Consider the following 16202-nt stretch of genomic DNA (forward strand, 5'->3'; position numbering starts at 1 on the left):
CAAGGTGCCACCCTGCTCATCAGGAGTGATATAGTGCTTTACAATGTTTCTAATGCTCACTCACCCATTCACACACACACTCACACACCGATGGCACAGCCAGCAGTTTGGGGTTCAGTATCTTGCCCAAGGACACTTTGACATGCAGACTGGAGGAGCCGGGGATCGAACCCTCTGATTAGTGGATGATCCGCTCTACATCCTGAGCCACAGCCGCCCTGTAATCAAATAAAGGCTCGTAATCAGATGCCAAACATACTGCATGTTAATATCAGGTGTTAATGGGATCTAGTCCCTAGAATACACAACACTTCCCATACTGCAACTCATTAGGATCTTTTATTAGGCTATCCTTGTCTGGTTCCCATATGTATCAAACTCTATTTCCTGCAAGCTTTCTGTTAAAAATTAAGGTTTCCAAATCAGAGAGAAGAAACACGTACAACTGTTCTCACAGGCTGTGTAGCACTACACAGGATGAGTAAATTGGTAGAAAGACTGGGGAACATTCAGAGCTGGATTGAAACAATAGGTAGCGCTTTATTTAGCCCCCCATGAGTTGTATGATTGCAACTGTTATATTATATTGTCAATCATTCATTATCTATTATACATCAGTGATGGATGCGTCACAGGAGATGTGACATGCTTGTTGACAGATACATTGATAAAATACTTAAATATCTCCTCCAGACATGTTTTAAGATATATAAAATGTGCTGCCTTTGAATAATAATGTGTCTAGTTTTATCCACAAACAAAGTTCAATTATCTTGTTAGAATCCTCAAAAATAAAAATGTACCCGTTCTCCCTCACCAAAAAAATCCAACATCAACTGTATGAATAGATTTTACTCAAAAAAACAAAACAGCCAATAACTGCTGGACAAAAGATGTCTCAGTTCCCAGTGTGTGTGCACTGGACGCCTCAAGTTTCCACATCACACTTGTGTAAGTTGCATACTGGACCGTGATTGGCTTCAGACTAGTGTCTCAAATCATGCTCATAGGTCCATGTCCTAAACTCGATGAGCACATAGAAACTTTCCTCCTTCAGCAGATGAATATGAAAACAGCCTTCAAGTGTCAAACTCTGCACATACATCATTCTGCACAGTGACTACATTATAGTGTGTTATAAGCCATTTATTAATTGTTTATATACTTCATGCTAATAACTTCCGTACATAGAAAAGCAGAAAATTTATCCCGGTGAAATATATTTTAGTACCTGTATTAATTGTAACTTGATATAACAAAGTATATGTTGTGAATTTCCTTTTGTCTCTAGTTGTTAGAGGTCTGATCAGGTCAGACCTCGTAAAGTACTTTTCCTGCTTTTTGTTTTGGTCTTATTTTAATGCACTCCCTAGAGTATAATACCTTTTCCTCTGTTTTAGCTGTACTGCACAAACTGCTGCGTCTAAATAAAACACCCTGGAAGCTGCCAACGTGTCAAGCAGACTGCAAGGTGGTGTTTAGCTTGACAAGGACTTCCACCCGCCTTATGTTATTTCCCAATGAAACTGTATTACTGCAGTGTCATGGCAGGTCAGGCCTGGGATGTCCACTCCACACGCTAACAACTCAAGCGCCGGGCTCTTTGCCAGCAGATGAATGTCAACTGACAGTGGAGTGAGCATTCAAGGATAAGGATCTCTTTCCACGGTCACCTTTGGTGGTCAAATTCATATGGGAACAGTGAAGTCCTCCTTACCCTCTGCAGACTGCTGAGGCCATGCTGTTATCTGTGGCTGCAGATTTGGCCCGAGGTGCTTTGAGTCGACCGCTGGGATGTTGTCTTCTCTTGTGGTTCAGCTCATGGTTTGTGTGGGTTGGTTATCTGATGACACCTTATAATCCTTCACACAAGTATCCCTATATGGTGTCTTGTACAACGCTTAACTTTGAGGCTTTACAGTGGATTACACTAAGAAACGGGGTTGGTAACCTTTTGGCTCTTAATCTCTACAGCATGAACTCTGAAGGCACATTTTGCTTTTTGAGGACATGCTTTTCCAAACCACTACATATCCATTTAGGAAAACTCTTTGTGATCGGAAATATATTAATTAATAACTCCAAAAACCCCATTCTCTTAAAACATTTTCATTAGTTTTGTTTAATGAAAGGTGCTTGAGTGTGAGTTTTAATTTTGATGATAATAGAATTTACTCCCATGCCAGCAATTATTTTGTGAGAGTAGGTGCCAATTGTTTCCACTGGCACATTTTAGCACTCACTTCTCCAAAGGAGGTCATGAACAGCCATCTAACAGTATTAGCACCACTTGATTGCTTTTATTCTGAAGTAATAATAATACCTGTATACCTGATATATATAAAAATTAAAGTCACGTGGACTCAGGAAATAGCATTTAATCAGGATGTGGTAATTTCAAACAAAGAGCCTTGTTTTTAGTTCTGTTTGTTGCAACAATTTATATTGAGTACAGGGAAGAAAAAAAGCCTGAACGCTGGTGGTTACAGCCGATTCCCAAGGCAGCCAGTGTTGTAGGTTGACTGCTCCTGAGTTCCTCTGGAGGTGTGTGTGTTTAAAAAAGCACTGAACACATTCTGCCGCTGTGAAAAATCGCTTCAAAGGGGTATTTCAGCAGTGTTGACTACGGTAAGATACGTCTTAAAGAAAACACTTTCCTTCTGTGATGGATCTTGGTAGAGGTGCATCCAAAGAAGACAAAAGAGGCAATATGTATGAAAATGAGCAGAGCAATGTTCCAAAGGCTTCAATACCAACAGAGAGTATGTTGTAAAATACTACCCCTTGAATATTATTGCTCTGGGACGCATCACTCGTCATGGCTCTCAGCAAGGCTCCTGGAATTAAAGACTTCCTGCAGCAGAGGGAACAACTATACAAACACACACAGAGGATGCAGTCAGATACATGTAATATGCAGAAACATATGCATAGTAACATGCATGATCAAATACATAGAAGCACAGACACATACAGTCAGTCAGAAGCTGACTGAGCGTTGCTAAATCCCGCCCCCGAACAGAAATCGTCCAGTCATATCTCAACAACCATGACTGGCTATGGCGGGGCTGCCAAGCTTTTAATTTCTCCACATGTCGAAGAGGTGTGCATGTAACTGTAATACGCATGAGTAAACGTGAAACGGATTAAACTGTTTGTCTGCTCTTACAACGTTAGCATGTCCAGCTAACTAGCTTACACCTTCAGTCGTAAACTAGTGTTATTTCCAAAGGTAAAGGTAACATCAGAAAAATGTCTGTTCAGGGCTGGAACATTCACCCTGTGGGAGCCAAGATGCTAGTATATCAGAGTTCAGGGTAACATTAGCAGCTCTGTCCTGCTCTTTATTTGGTTTGGGGAAGTTTTACACTTCAGCAACACCAGACAAACTTGTGTAAGATATTGTTGGGCTTTCCAGACTCATGGGGTATTTATCATCCTCAATATCCTTTTCTCTTTTAAAAGTGAAGCATACTTGAAAACACTAACATTAAAGCATAATAATCCCTGTGCTGCTTGTTCAAGGATGTTTTTCTGTATCCACACCAAACTAGTGAGTTAGCTAGAGTTATGTTAGAACACATAACATGTTACATCCTCATTTATTATACTTTAGCTTTAGCTGCAGTCTTTTAGAATTACATCATGTATGCATCATGGACTGTGTGTAAAGATGGATGCGAGGTGTGACGTAATCTGTTCGTTTGCATTGGAGCCGGTTTGAAGCCTAGAGTCGCAGCTTATGGTCGTCAACATCTTTTCCATTTGGAGCCAGGACCTTCCAAATGAGGAGTGCGGGGTGTCCCTCTACCTTGGACCAAAACCAATGCCAGCTTACTGGGAACACTGAGCGGTGCACACTTGGGATAACGTTAGCTACTTTAACTAAATTGTACTAACAGGGCAGGTATTATAATCAAGTAACATTAAACTTACAGAAATATTGCAAGAATAGTCCGACTCAGTGTGAGTCCTGGAGCCGGGGAGAACAGCAGCCAACTGTCAATCACATGTCAATCAATGCCCACATCAAACATCAAGGCTACTCTACGTCTTTAAATCTTATTAACGGAGCAATAATTTCAAAAATGACCAAAAGCATACTTATTAGAGGGCCAGAATTTAGCAACTGATACCATAATGACTCGTTGAAAAAAATTATTGACTTTATATTTCTAGGGAGAAGTTGAGGCTTTTCAATGGGAGTCAATTGGAACCAGGGATTTTCTTGAGCTAGTGTGTAGCGGCCTTTGGTGGTATTGCTCTTTAAGGAACTTCCACATGGTCAGACTGGGAACAAAATTCAGCCCTGGCATTTTTTTGGACTGGCCCCATTTTCCCCCAGTGTACACACTTATGAGTTGCATAAAACAATATCAGGCTATTTATAACACGTAGACATGTAGACAAGCAATAGATATCAAGTTGACACCCTAACAACAGGTGTACATACAGGGTTTCATAAAATAACGTAATAAATAAATATATAGCTAAGAAATAGCCTAGAGGAAAAATTGACACGCACATTGAGGCGCACTTAGGATTTTATTTGTTTGACAATTGATATGGGTAACCCAGCGCTCAGCGCACTTATGCTACAATCTGTGACTTCACAAATAAAACAAATATGACATAATCACGTCATGTATGTAGTCTATGATAAAATGCATTGCTGTCATCATGAAACAAAATAGCCAAAACTTAATTTTCACACTTTCCTATGATGATTTGGAAATGTGAGAGCTATTTATAGTCAATCATCCACCATTATGTTCGCAGCTGGTCTGATGCAATTCACACATCAGGCTTAACGGTCATGATTTCAGGCTTAACGATCATGATTTCATGCTACTGACACTATTTTTAAACGTTGATTTACTGCTATTGTCAGCCTGTGACAAGCAGCATGCCTGAAACCTATTGGAGCAGACCCAGAGTGACTAATCAGCTGAGCCATAATAACACTGTCGCCTTGACATCGTTTAAAAAAATATCATAACACAGTGGCCTTAAGCAGCGAAAATAGAATAGCATGTCCTACCTTAGGCGGTGAGAAGACCTCTCATCAGTCATCCTGTCGATTATTCCATTAGTGTCCAAAGCCATAAGAATGTCTTTTTCTGTAGCCATAAGCATGAACGCTTCAATATGTATTGCTCCGCAATCTATTCTTGATGAATTTTAAAGTTGAAAAGCTGTGCTCACATACCACTTGTGTAATGGAGAGAGTCAGGTCCAGAGCTCTGCTGTTAACACTGTCACTACATGAGCTAATGTTAGCAGTATCACCTGCTGGAGGTTGTCACTGTTAGTTATATCACTGCAGGTAGGCATGCTAACGCTAACAGGATTTTGCGTGGCAGTGGCATCGATATTTTGAATAAATGTGTTAACTTAAAACATTTTCCAGCATCAGTCACAAGATTTGTTTTCTTTTTCTTTCTGACCTATTCCATTCCACCTTTTCAATTTTTGGACTTTTATCTATTTGTATAGGCTAGCGTTATTTTCAGTCTTGATTTGATTATTTCCCGCTTGACCTGTGACATTACATGGATGGACGCATCAACTTGATAGGGTGAGGGGAGGAAGCTGTAGCACATTCTGCACCTGTCTTAGGGGCTGTGTTTACCAAAGCATTTTTTTTTGAGGCCAGTGTATTTTTTGAATTGTTTGCAATGGGAGCACCATGTATTTATACTATGCTACAAATGCTAGCAGCGTGACAAGGCACTGAGTGTATTTTGCATTTTTTTCTGGTCGCCAAGAGTTGAAAAATTCTTTGGGTAAAAACTTTGGGTAAAAAGCTGCACTCGTCACTGTCACTTTTTACCCAGCCATCCAATCACAGTGGTGGAGGGGTGGATGTTACTCAAGTTTCCGGGATCCGTCCAGCTCTTGAACCAAACGATGGTACTCACTGAGATGTTTCCTTGCCTACAAAGTCTCATGAACCCACATATACCCTACATGCTTCAGCCTTCCCTTCATTCAGAGCAAGTACTCTACCTTGTGCTGACATTTTTACATTCAGTATTTGTTGATAACACAAACTATCTTCAAAATTAGGTACTTGCAACACATAAATTAACTGTACTTCCATGGATATTCCAAAGCGTCTCAGCTGAAAAAACACTGCGCCTCCAAAGCGTTCTCAAGCACTCCCAGCTGGGCATTTTCAGAAGAGCACCTGGCGTTATTAGCTGGGAAAAAACGCTTTGGTGGACACAGCCCTTTACATAGGAAGCTTATTGACATTAAGACTGCGTAACCCCAATCAGATGGGCTGTTCCTACATCAAGTGGGCTGCAGCTGGCAGGTTGAATTTGTTTCCCACAATTTTTTCCCACATTGTTGGTGGCCTTGTGGCCCACAAAGTGGGCTGGCCATCTGGCATTTGCCCAAATAGCCGGATTGCCAGTCTGAGCCTGCTAGCTGTGGTAGGTGCTGCTTGGTGGTATGCACCTATCATATGATAATTAAGGCCCTTTGGTAGAGTTGATGTTTAAAAAAAATTAGCTGTAGATGGACGTTTCAACCACCTCCTGCATGTTTTAGTATAGCATTAGCTTACACTGATTAAATCTGCAAGCAACATCTGTCTTTTCTGCCAACAAAATTCACAGTCGTTAGCTAAAAATGAGAAGCCTGCTTTTGTTTACTTCTGTATGAAATTGAAGACCAGCTGTTTCAAAAATGACTTCAAGCAGTAAATCTGCCACCATTATCATTGTAAACTATGTTCTGTGTGAAAACAAAATACTTGATAGGCATAGCAACAATATCTAAGGGGGGGCGGGGCTTAGCGAGTGGTCTGAAAAACCACCAGAAGCTCTCATGCATCATGCCTTTCTGTCTCCTCTCCCTGAGCACTTCCCTCTGTCCCATTTCCCATCTCTCTCTCTCCCTCCCTCTGCCTCCCCTCGCTTTATGCCAACCAGGATGCTGACAATAGCTTCAATAAAGATGAATTGAAATTGGCTGTGGCTGGATTCAGCTTCCCAAGACACACAATGGAAGGAGCTTGTGCTGTAATTATTACTCTGGATTCCAGTACACTGTTCAGCAAACTCATTTTCTCTTGGTTCCTCCTCTACTTCTACCTTCCGTTCTCACTTTCTGTCCATCTGTCGTTTTCCACCTGGGTTTCCTTTTTTCTCAGGTGATATTTCTCTCTGCCTATACCCCTCTTCTTCCTCTTCAGCTTCTCTTTCAGTCCCTCCCTCTTTCTCTTTCTCTCTTTTGCTCCCTCCTTCTCACCCTGTTCAACTCAGTACAGTCCATTATTGTTGTTTGCTAAAGTAGAACTATAATTTCACAGCTGAGGAGCCAGATCAGGTCTTGAGTAGTGATTAATAATCTGACGGTGAATAATGATTTCATCCTCCATATTCAGCTGTAGGTAATTATTCGCTGTGTAATCGTGGAATAGATTTGCTCATGAAAAACAGACTTATTCAAATGTGAGATAGAAAACAGAACGCCTTGAGTGTGTCGAGGCATCTGCAAAGCTAAATTTACATGGGTGGGTTCCAAATATAGGCCCAGGAATAAGATTAGAACATTGGCGTGGGCGTCACTTCAAGCCTCCCCGGCCCCCAAGTCTTACCCGGTCTTGTTTCAGCTGCTAAAATGAGGCGCACTGCCTGTCCTGCTCATCACAACTGTGATGAATGTGTCAAAAGAGGCGATGCGAGGCATTTCATCCTCTTTGTCCTTGTATCTTTTCTTGTCTATAATGATAATGGATTGCATTTATTTTCTCGATGGACGTCGGGGGATCAAGAGGTGGCCGGTGAAGCAACAGACAGAGCAAGAGGAGATTGAGAGGAAGGATGCAGACATAAGCTTTCATATATTTTCATTGAGCTGCCTTGTTTTTGTTTGTTTGGTTTTTTTTGGTGGGTGGGGGGCCATGTGCCAGGCTGTGTAAAACACTGTAACTCACTTATAAGGACACACTAAAAGGAAACACTTTTTCCTGTACATGGCCACACAGGTTTAAGGCCATGAAACGCTTGTAACAACACATAATTCACTCTTTGCATACTTAACTGAGGTGTCTTAATCTACATTTGTGTAATATGTGTGTGTGCGAGTCTATATTTGCACAGCTTTGGTTATTTTGGATCTTGCCGAGGATGCTAACACACATTATACAGATGATCAAAACAAAGGTCACAATGTAGTTAATCCTGGTTGTCATAGCAGTGTGTTAAGTGGGTGTGCTTTGCACAGTGTGTGTGTGAGTGAGTGTGTTAACATGGAGGTGGGTGTGTTTACTCAGTTTTGGTTATTTTGGGTGTTGTCAATGAGAAAGTGAAATCATTTTTACTGTAGGTACAAGTTTCTCTATCTGGTTGCCTGGCAACCAAAAGCCTTGAGTTGGTCCAAAAAATATGCGTGCACATACATCCAGATGCACACACGCACGCATATGCTGGCACAGACACGCACACACACACACACAAATGCATATAAACACACACACCTGCGTGTTACTGTGGTAAACAACCAGCTCTAGCTCCAGATAAACAAGAGCTATCACCCCCGTCACAGTGTCCACTCTGGGGTTTGTTCTCACAGATCACATGCCAGATCACAAACAGTGTGCGAGTGTGAGCGTGTGTGTGTCTCTCTCTGTTTGTGTGTGTGTGCATCAGGGGGATTTTTAAAGTGCCATTGTTTAGACTGTTTAGATAGTTCTGCTTGCCAGGGGATCAACAATCCCCTCCTGTACACACACACACACACACACACACTCACACACATACACAGAAATACAGACACACATGCACGTACGCTCCACATATACATACTCCACATATGCATGCAAAAACAGACACACACACACACACACATGAATGACAGGAAGATGCTCATCCCCATTCAGGCATGGGAGACAGGCATCAGGTAGAATTTTTTTCCTCCATATTTTCTCATGATGACAGGTGAGGGTAATGGGCCATTAGATTAAGACCAAACAGAGGAGGTGGTTTTGAATGTAATGTAATGCTTTGTTGATAGAAACCAGACGCTGCTCTGCTCCTGACTTAGGCTTTTCTGCAGTGTATTCCCGTACACGCTTCCCTCAAAATAAGGCCAATGATGATAGAATGAGGCAATCTCTGCTCTTTATGGTGTGTGTGTGTGTGTGTCAGAAGAGAAAGAAAGGCACAAACATGGGGAAAGGAATAGAGATAGAGAGTATGTGTGTGGGGGTGTGTGAAAGTGTGAAAGTGTGTGTGTGCTCATTAAAACAGAGAGAGATGGAGAGTGAAAAAAAAGCTAAGGAGAGAGAATCCTCTGTGCCCGTCAGCAAGGATTTACTGATGAGGAAGTAAAGGGTCTCTCATCTCTCCTTGAGACATTCCCTCCTCAGCCTGCTCCTCTTCCTTACTGCCTTTTGTTAATTGCCATAGTTCAATACTGTAAATTCCCTTTGTCAGCACATACCCTGTGAAGACGAAGAGAGTTAAAATTCTGACCAATTTCAAAGAGGAATTTTGTTCTGTATTCTAGCTGTAGATGGAAACGCCACAGCTACAGTAGACCACCTTCAGTTGCAGCATATTTCAAGCCGAAGCAGACAGTTAGACTGCGGCGGTGTCTCTGCAACAGGTCAGATGGTACAACTACAAATTAATTGTTAATTACTTCTAACAGCGTGGTCAAAAGATGAGCGACACTTTGATTGCTGTCATGAAAAGATGACAAAGAATAATATCTTCTACAAAACTTTTTGTGTCAGAATTACTCTTGGATAAATAATAGCATATTTTACAATATTTTTTAAAGCTTTGAAGTTAAGGCTTGGTGCAAAAAAAATGACAATGCTTTGACATACTGGGTCATGTACAAATTAGAGACATATTGCCACTGTTAAAGGCAGGGACATTGCTTGAAATGATGGGCCCTTTGACAACTACTCAACAGCAGCTCTGACACAATATCTGTAATCCTTGACATGTTATAGGGCTCCTGTCCATATCTGGCTGAAAACCCTTTATCTCCACAATGTCAACTTTTCCACAGACTAAGAAAAACTATTTTACTTTTCTCTGGGTGACAATGCATTTTTGACATTAACTGGTTGGTTTCAGAAGATTCATTCAAGATACAAGGATTCAGAGAGACACATATATAACATATGAGTCACCAAAATGTAACTTTTCATATAAGAAATATGTGAGGACTGTTTCACACACTGTAACTGAAGTGGACATTCAAATAACACCTCCAGTGATGGATGCGAACAGCTCACCAGAGTAATTGCTTAAAGGTGAAACAATGAGCGAGAGCGATGCAGGAAGGAATGAGCTGAGGGTTGACTGTTTGTGTTTGCTGCTTGGAGTCGACAGTATATCAAGATGACTGAACGTAAGTGTGCAAGTCAAGACAGAACCAAAGAATCCATATCAGGAGAGAAGTATAATGAAAGGCAGTGGCGTGGGGTGACTTTTCCACGAGGTGGGGCTACGGCCCTCGATAGCTCTGTGTATTTTGGCCTTGAGCACTAGCATCATAATGTAGCAGGGAGCCAGCTGCTGATGGCTAGCGGCTAGGCTAATGGTTCCTATAAGTTTTAAAAAGTATCTTTTGGTGGCCACTTAGCAACCACTTTCACTTTACAATTATCACCACAGTAACACAATGATCCGTGTACGTTTTGCCTGACTTCAAGGGGTAAAAGTTATCTAATAAGGAAGCAGACATTTCTTGGGCATAAAATTTTGCGCCCTAGATCTAGTTATACATGCACTGTCAACCAATCAGGCGCCACCAGGAAAAGCCCAACATATTACAAACATACCGCAATCGGGCAGACAACAGTACATCCTTTGGCACACAAAGGTTGTAAGCAGCGCTTTTTCATTAGTCATCTCATGTTTCTGTAATTGTGTGTGATTTATGTGAGAGTAAAAAGTGAAATTTATACACACATACACAACACAACAATAACAACAATGATTTTTCATTGAAATATGTATTTCACAATTGCAGTCGCAAGAGGGGCGGTGCACCAGCACCCTTAATGGACCACACATCCCTGGTGAAAGGCAGATCAATGTGTAAACAACCTGGCCTTGCAGCAGTGAAGAAAACACAACCATCTGCTCTGGCTAGAGGATTTTCTTCCCTTTTTTTCACTTTCCTCCATTGTCTTCCGTTTAGTTTTCTATAAGTCTGGATCTTGAAATGTTAAAGTGGTAATATGCAAGAACTTGTTTTTGTTTTTTTTATTTCAGTTTTGGCACTCACTTCTGTGGTGTTTGTGCACTTACTCTGCGGAGAGCACTAGTCATTCAAACAAGAGAAGAGTCTTCTTTCTCCTTGGATTGTATGTTGTTAAAGTTGATGTTTCTGTAGGCGGGGCTTTCTCGGTTGTCTGTTCAGCTGTGGTTGCTTTTGTTACTCATGCAAACTACCTAGTCCTCCTATTTATCCAATCAAACTTCTGTTTCTGCTGGGTATTTAGAGGCACAAATGTGCAAGCTTTCATGAGCTTTATTCACCATTGTGCTGTTTTAATTGTCGAAGGGGAGTAACTGACATTTATTTGCACTAAAAGGTAAAGGATTAGCATGACTGGAAGGATAGAAGAATGAGGATTACTGTATATTAGTGCTTAAATATGCACGCATTGGGGCAGCTTGCTCTTTAAAATAAACCAAATGAAAACAGGTAAAAGCAACAACCACTCTAAAAATGTTACATTTTGACAAGTCAATGTAAATAAGATGAAAAGGCAAGTTGAAAAAGATTTTAAATCCTTAAGACAACTACTGAGTGCAGGAGAGAGTGCAACTCAATATGTGTGAAATTGCACCTTGCTTTCTATTTTACTCCTTTCTCCTCTGTTTCTTCATTTCTTTTGTCAGCCTCAGAGACTATTTTGCCATCCATCTTTCTCCTCTCGGCCACAATAGAGAATATGCCCCAGGTATAGCAGGCAGACAGACAGAAAGAGAGATACACAGACAGATTACCAGACAGATAGAACAGGAGGTGGTTGAATTATCTATGCAGCGAATCACAGCAGTTACAACTTGTGATCACAGAAGGAATGAGAGGCAGGGAGAGAGAGAAAGAGAGTGACAGGCAGAGAGAGAGAGGGAGACAGAGAAGCAAAAACAAGTGAGGAGGGAGGTGGAGGGGGTAGAGGAGGTGTAGTTGAAAGTAAGAGGAGAATAGAGCAGTGGAGGGAATCGATGTTCCCCATGCGATCTATAGAACTCTCAATTATCCTACTGCAGCCTGTCGGCGGCGGCTCTTGAGGAGATGAAGAGGGGAGTGAAGAAGGGAGGTAGAGGCGGTGGAGGGAACGTCATTGAGAGGCAAACAGTTGGGAAGGTGCCTGTTTCAGCGGTATCTAGGCTAGTTGCAGTTGCAGAGGAGAATGTGATGGCTAACTCTGTGATGCGATGCAAATTTACTGTCCTGTTTGTCTCACGGCGGCGGACTGCAGAGGACAAAAACACAAGACGCAGGAGAGGGAGAAAGATAGAGAGAGAGAGACAGCAGCAGAATGGAAATGAGAAATAGAAGGAAAGAAAATGAGAGAACAGAACAAAGATTAAGGAAAAGAGAGACAAAGACAGCAAAGGGAAACAAGGGAAAGGATGGAAGAATGGTAGACAGACAAAAAAGGAAGGGAAAATAAGAGATGTGGAGAAAGAAGGTAAAGAAAAGAGGGTAAATAAATCCAATAGAAACCTTCCACTTACAGCAGCTGACTTCCTCTGAGAAAATCGATGCCGACTGTAGCCAGAGTCCCCACAGGCCAAAGAAAAAAGATCCACTCTGCATGAGCATTTTCAACACATACCACACATGTTGGTTATGCTACACCTGTGTAGAGACTTTATCAAACAGCCAAATGCTTCACGTCCAACCCTAAATCCAACTTTAACTCTAACCCTAATCCTACAGTTTGTAGAATGTTGTATAGCTTCTGGGCCATGACTTTACCTTTGTTTTATAAATGCGCAGTTGTTTTTTTCCTTTTCTACATTGACTATATGGTGAGAGAAGGCGCATATTCACACGTACAGCACATAAACCAACAGGAATAGCTTCTAGCAAAAAAAAACAACTATTACATATTGGGAAAACTAATTGATACTCATAATGTAATCCCTTGGAACTCCACAACCAGCTGTGGCTGAGATATTATAAATTTGTGATATGGAGGGGAAAAAAAACCCCATGCAAACTGCTAGATCGAGCGGATTGAGGCTGAGTTTTAGTGCACTTGGCTCTTGGCTACGGCTTTTACATGGCAGCCAGATGGGCAATATTTTATGTTGTAGACTTGGGTACAGTTTAAGTTGAAAATCAACACTTGAGCTTACTTTTGGCCAGTGTTGGCACCCCTCACATACAGTAAAGTATATTTTGGCTAATTCTGGGTATTACATTAGTCTGCTAATCATATATGTTGGATTGATTTTGACATGATTTTGCTTTTAAGATTTGTCTTTTATTATTGTAGACAAATATAACTAGCTATGGTGGTTTGTGTTGAGTGTGTGTGTGCAGATAAAGGGGGAGGTGTTTCTGGGATGCTGGAACAAACTATTGAGCTTTATCGATGTCGTGGGCCCAACTCAACACCAATTATTGAGAGGGTGACTACCTAATGACCCTTAGACTTGCTGGCACACCTACACTCATACACAAATTCATATCTAAACTGTGTTCCTTTTTTTTTTGGTGAGACGGGTCAAGGGACATAATTCAAGAAACAGTTCTACTAGAGAGGTTTCTAATTAGTGGCTGTTGGTAAGACTAGTGGTGCCAATTATATAGTGATGGTGGTTAGACAGATGAAGATGAAGTTGCCTATCAAGCCAATTGGGCCAGCAACTGTAGGATGTAAGGATGCTTTAGAGGTGCACGAGGCCAGAAACAGATGTGAAAAGTTTTCTGATATAACTATTAGTAAGGCTAGTGGAGTTAAACAAGAATGACGACCGGGCTACTGAACAGGCACTAGCAACAGGCCATGGCATTATGATGATACTGCCTATCAAGCCAGTTGAGCCAGCCACGGTATGAGGCCAGGTCAAGCCACCGAGCAATCTCGGAACCATCGGCTATCATCTGATGACAATTTAGCCTCTGGGGGCAACAGCCAATGTTTTGGGGCTTCTGGTGTAGCTGCTGGCTACACTGGATATCCGGGCCAAAACTTCCTGTTTCGTATGCCAGTCATTGTTTACAGTCCAATTAGCAACTTGTTAATGCAAAATGCAAGTGAATTAAAAGTAATTAATTTCTTTTATTACACGGGTCGAACGTTTCTCCACACAAACATTAGTACTTTTTGTAGGTGTTTTAGGTCCAGACAACATTTCAGCCAATGCGATCTGCCTCTTTCACTCCCCACACAGACTGTTTACCTGCACGGAAACCAGAATGTTTCCGGTACCAAAATCTTGTCCCTTGCCTACAGATATCTGCATTCATATGCAGAAATTAGCCACCAAGTATCTGCTCTATGCTTGGGTGACATTTAAAGGCAGCTGAATGCTGGGCTTCCATAGGATTGCTCTCCCAACCTTTGGCACAATTTTGTATTGATAAATGACCATGCAATGACTAAATCAAGTGGGAACTTGATCAAAAATAGCATAGGGAAAAAGAGAATTGCAATTGTTTGGTCAGGACGCCATACAGTACAATGTAACAAAAGACTGTCTTCACCAAAAAATTACAGAACTGGTTGTTTGTGCAACCTTTTCCTGGCAAACTAGCTCTTGCAGTTGTGAGAGTAATTACTGCCCCTATAATTAGAACTCTCATGTGTGCATTAAGTACAGAGCTGGAGCCAGGAGGTGATTTGCTTAGCTTAGCATGGAGAAACACTGGAAGCATTGGAAAACAGCTAGCCAAAGTTCAAAAATTATTAACAATAGGATATAGTAACAATGAATTCACTCCATAACCAGGCCAGCTCTTTCCACTTGCTTCTTGTCATTATGTTAAGCAAAGCTAACTGCTTTCAGGCTCCAATTCCATACTTATCACAGACATGAGAGTGGTATCAATCTTTTCATCTAACCCCCAGAAAGAAAGTAAACAAGCATATTTCCCAAAACTATTCACTATTCAGTGAATGACCAAACAAAATCACAAGAACAGTGGGTTGTTAAGACGGCCCTCTCAAGTATAACTAAAACTGAGCACACACACATACACATACAGAGAGTACTGAACAATCAATCAGCCATTCCCCCCCAGACTAAACACACACACACACACAATGCCAACATAGACACACTGACACGCTGCACAGAAAAATAGATGCATTCTTAAGGTGCGTTGATGACTCATTTTAATCGATGGTAGACGGTTTAGCTGCTCCAATCTCCAGGGATGGCTGGCTCTCCCGGCTCAGTGGTGGGTCACTCAGTGATGGGTCACTGGGAGAGATCCACTGGATCGATAGATCACTTAGACTCTGAGGGAAAGAGAGAGGCAAAACCAATCCATGAATCTGTTAAATTATGTGTGTGTGCGTGAGAGAGAGAGAAAGAAACCAGACTGTATGTCCAGTATGTGAATGAGAAGAAAAGAGAAGAGAAGAGAAGAGAAGAGAAGAGAAGAGAAGAGAAGAGAAGAGAAGAGAAGAGAAGAGAAGAGAAGAGAAGAGAAGAAAAGAGAAGAGAAGAGAAGAGAAGAGAAGAGAAGAGAAAGATTTGTGGCACTATGAGCTCTTCTGGGTCTATGAGACCCATTTCTCTTTAAAAAAAACTTCATCATCCTCCCTCAGTGCCACTGCATGGATGTGTGTGAGACTGGGTGCACACACATACAGTATATGAGTGTGTCTGTGTGATAATTGGGCGTAAACAACAGTGAGACAGTAATTAGGGATATGCCATTTCCCTTCTCTTCTCAGCTGTATTGTCTTTAAAGGTGCTTATGATTATGATTGATGTCCCTTTTATTTAGCGTTTTGTGTGTGTGCGTGTGTGTGTGTGTGTACACGTGCGTGTGTATGTCTGAGATTGTGATAAAGGGTTATTGTATTCGGACTCAAGCTGTGCTGCATTGAAAGGGGGCCGTACCGAGTCATTATGGTCAGTAAGACATCCATTGATCAAACTGTCAAGTATCTATGTTTGTGTGTATGTGTGTGTGTCTGTGTGGTTTCGAGTATGTGTGCTCCTGCCTGATAAGCTAATTGCCCCTTG

At 41.5% G+C, this 16202-nt stretch overlaps 1 long non-coding RNA gene across 2 annotated transcripts; it reads right to left on the reverse strand.

The window, feature by feature from the left end:
• Positions 1 to 2362: 2362 nt before the first annotated feature.
• On the reverse strand, positions 2363 to 5578 carry LOC122998490. 2 transcript variants are annotated; one of them, XR_006407435.1, is made up of 3 exons: positions 5210 to 5578; positions 5042 to 5120; positions 2363 to 2872 (listed from the first exon to the last, which is right to left on the reverse strand). It is a non-coding gene; the product is annotated as an uncharacterized LOC122998490 (long non-coding RNA). The 2 variants fall into 2 exon arrangements; XR_006407434.1 differs by having other exon boundaries at positions 5042 to 5578.
• Positions 5579 to 16202: the final 10624 nt, after the last annotated feature.

Source organism: Thunnus albacares, chromosome 15, assembly GCF_914725855.1.
Source record: "Thunnus albacares chromosome 15, fThuAlb1.1, whole genome shotgun sequence".
NCBI lineage: Eukaryota > Metazoa > Chordata > Actinopteri > Scombriformes > Scombridae > Thunnus > Thunnus albacares.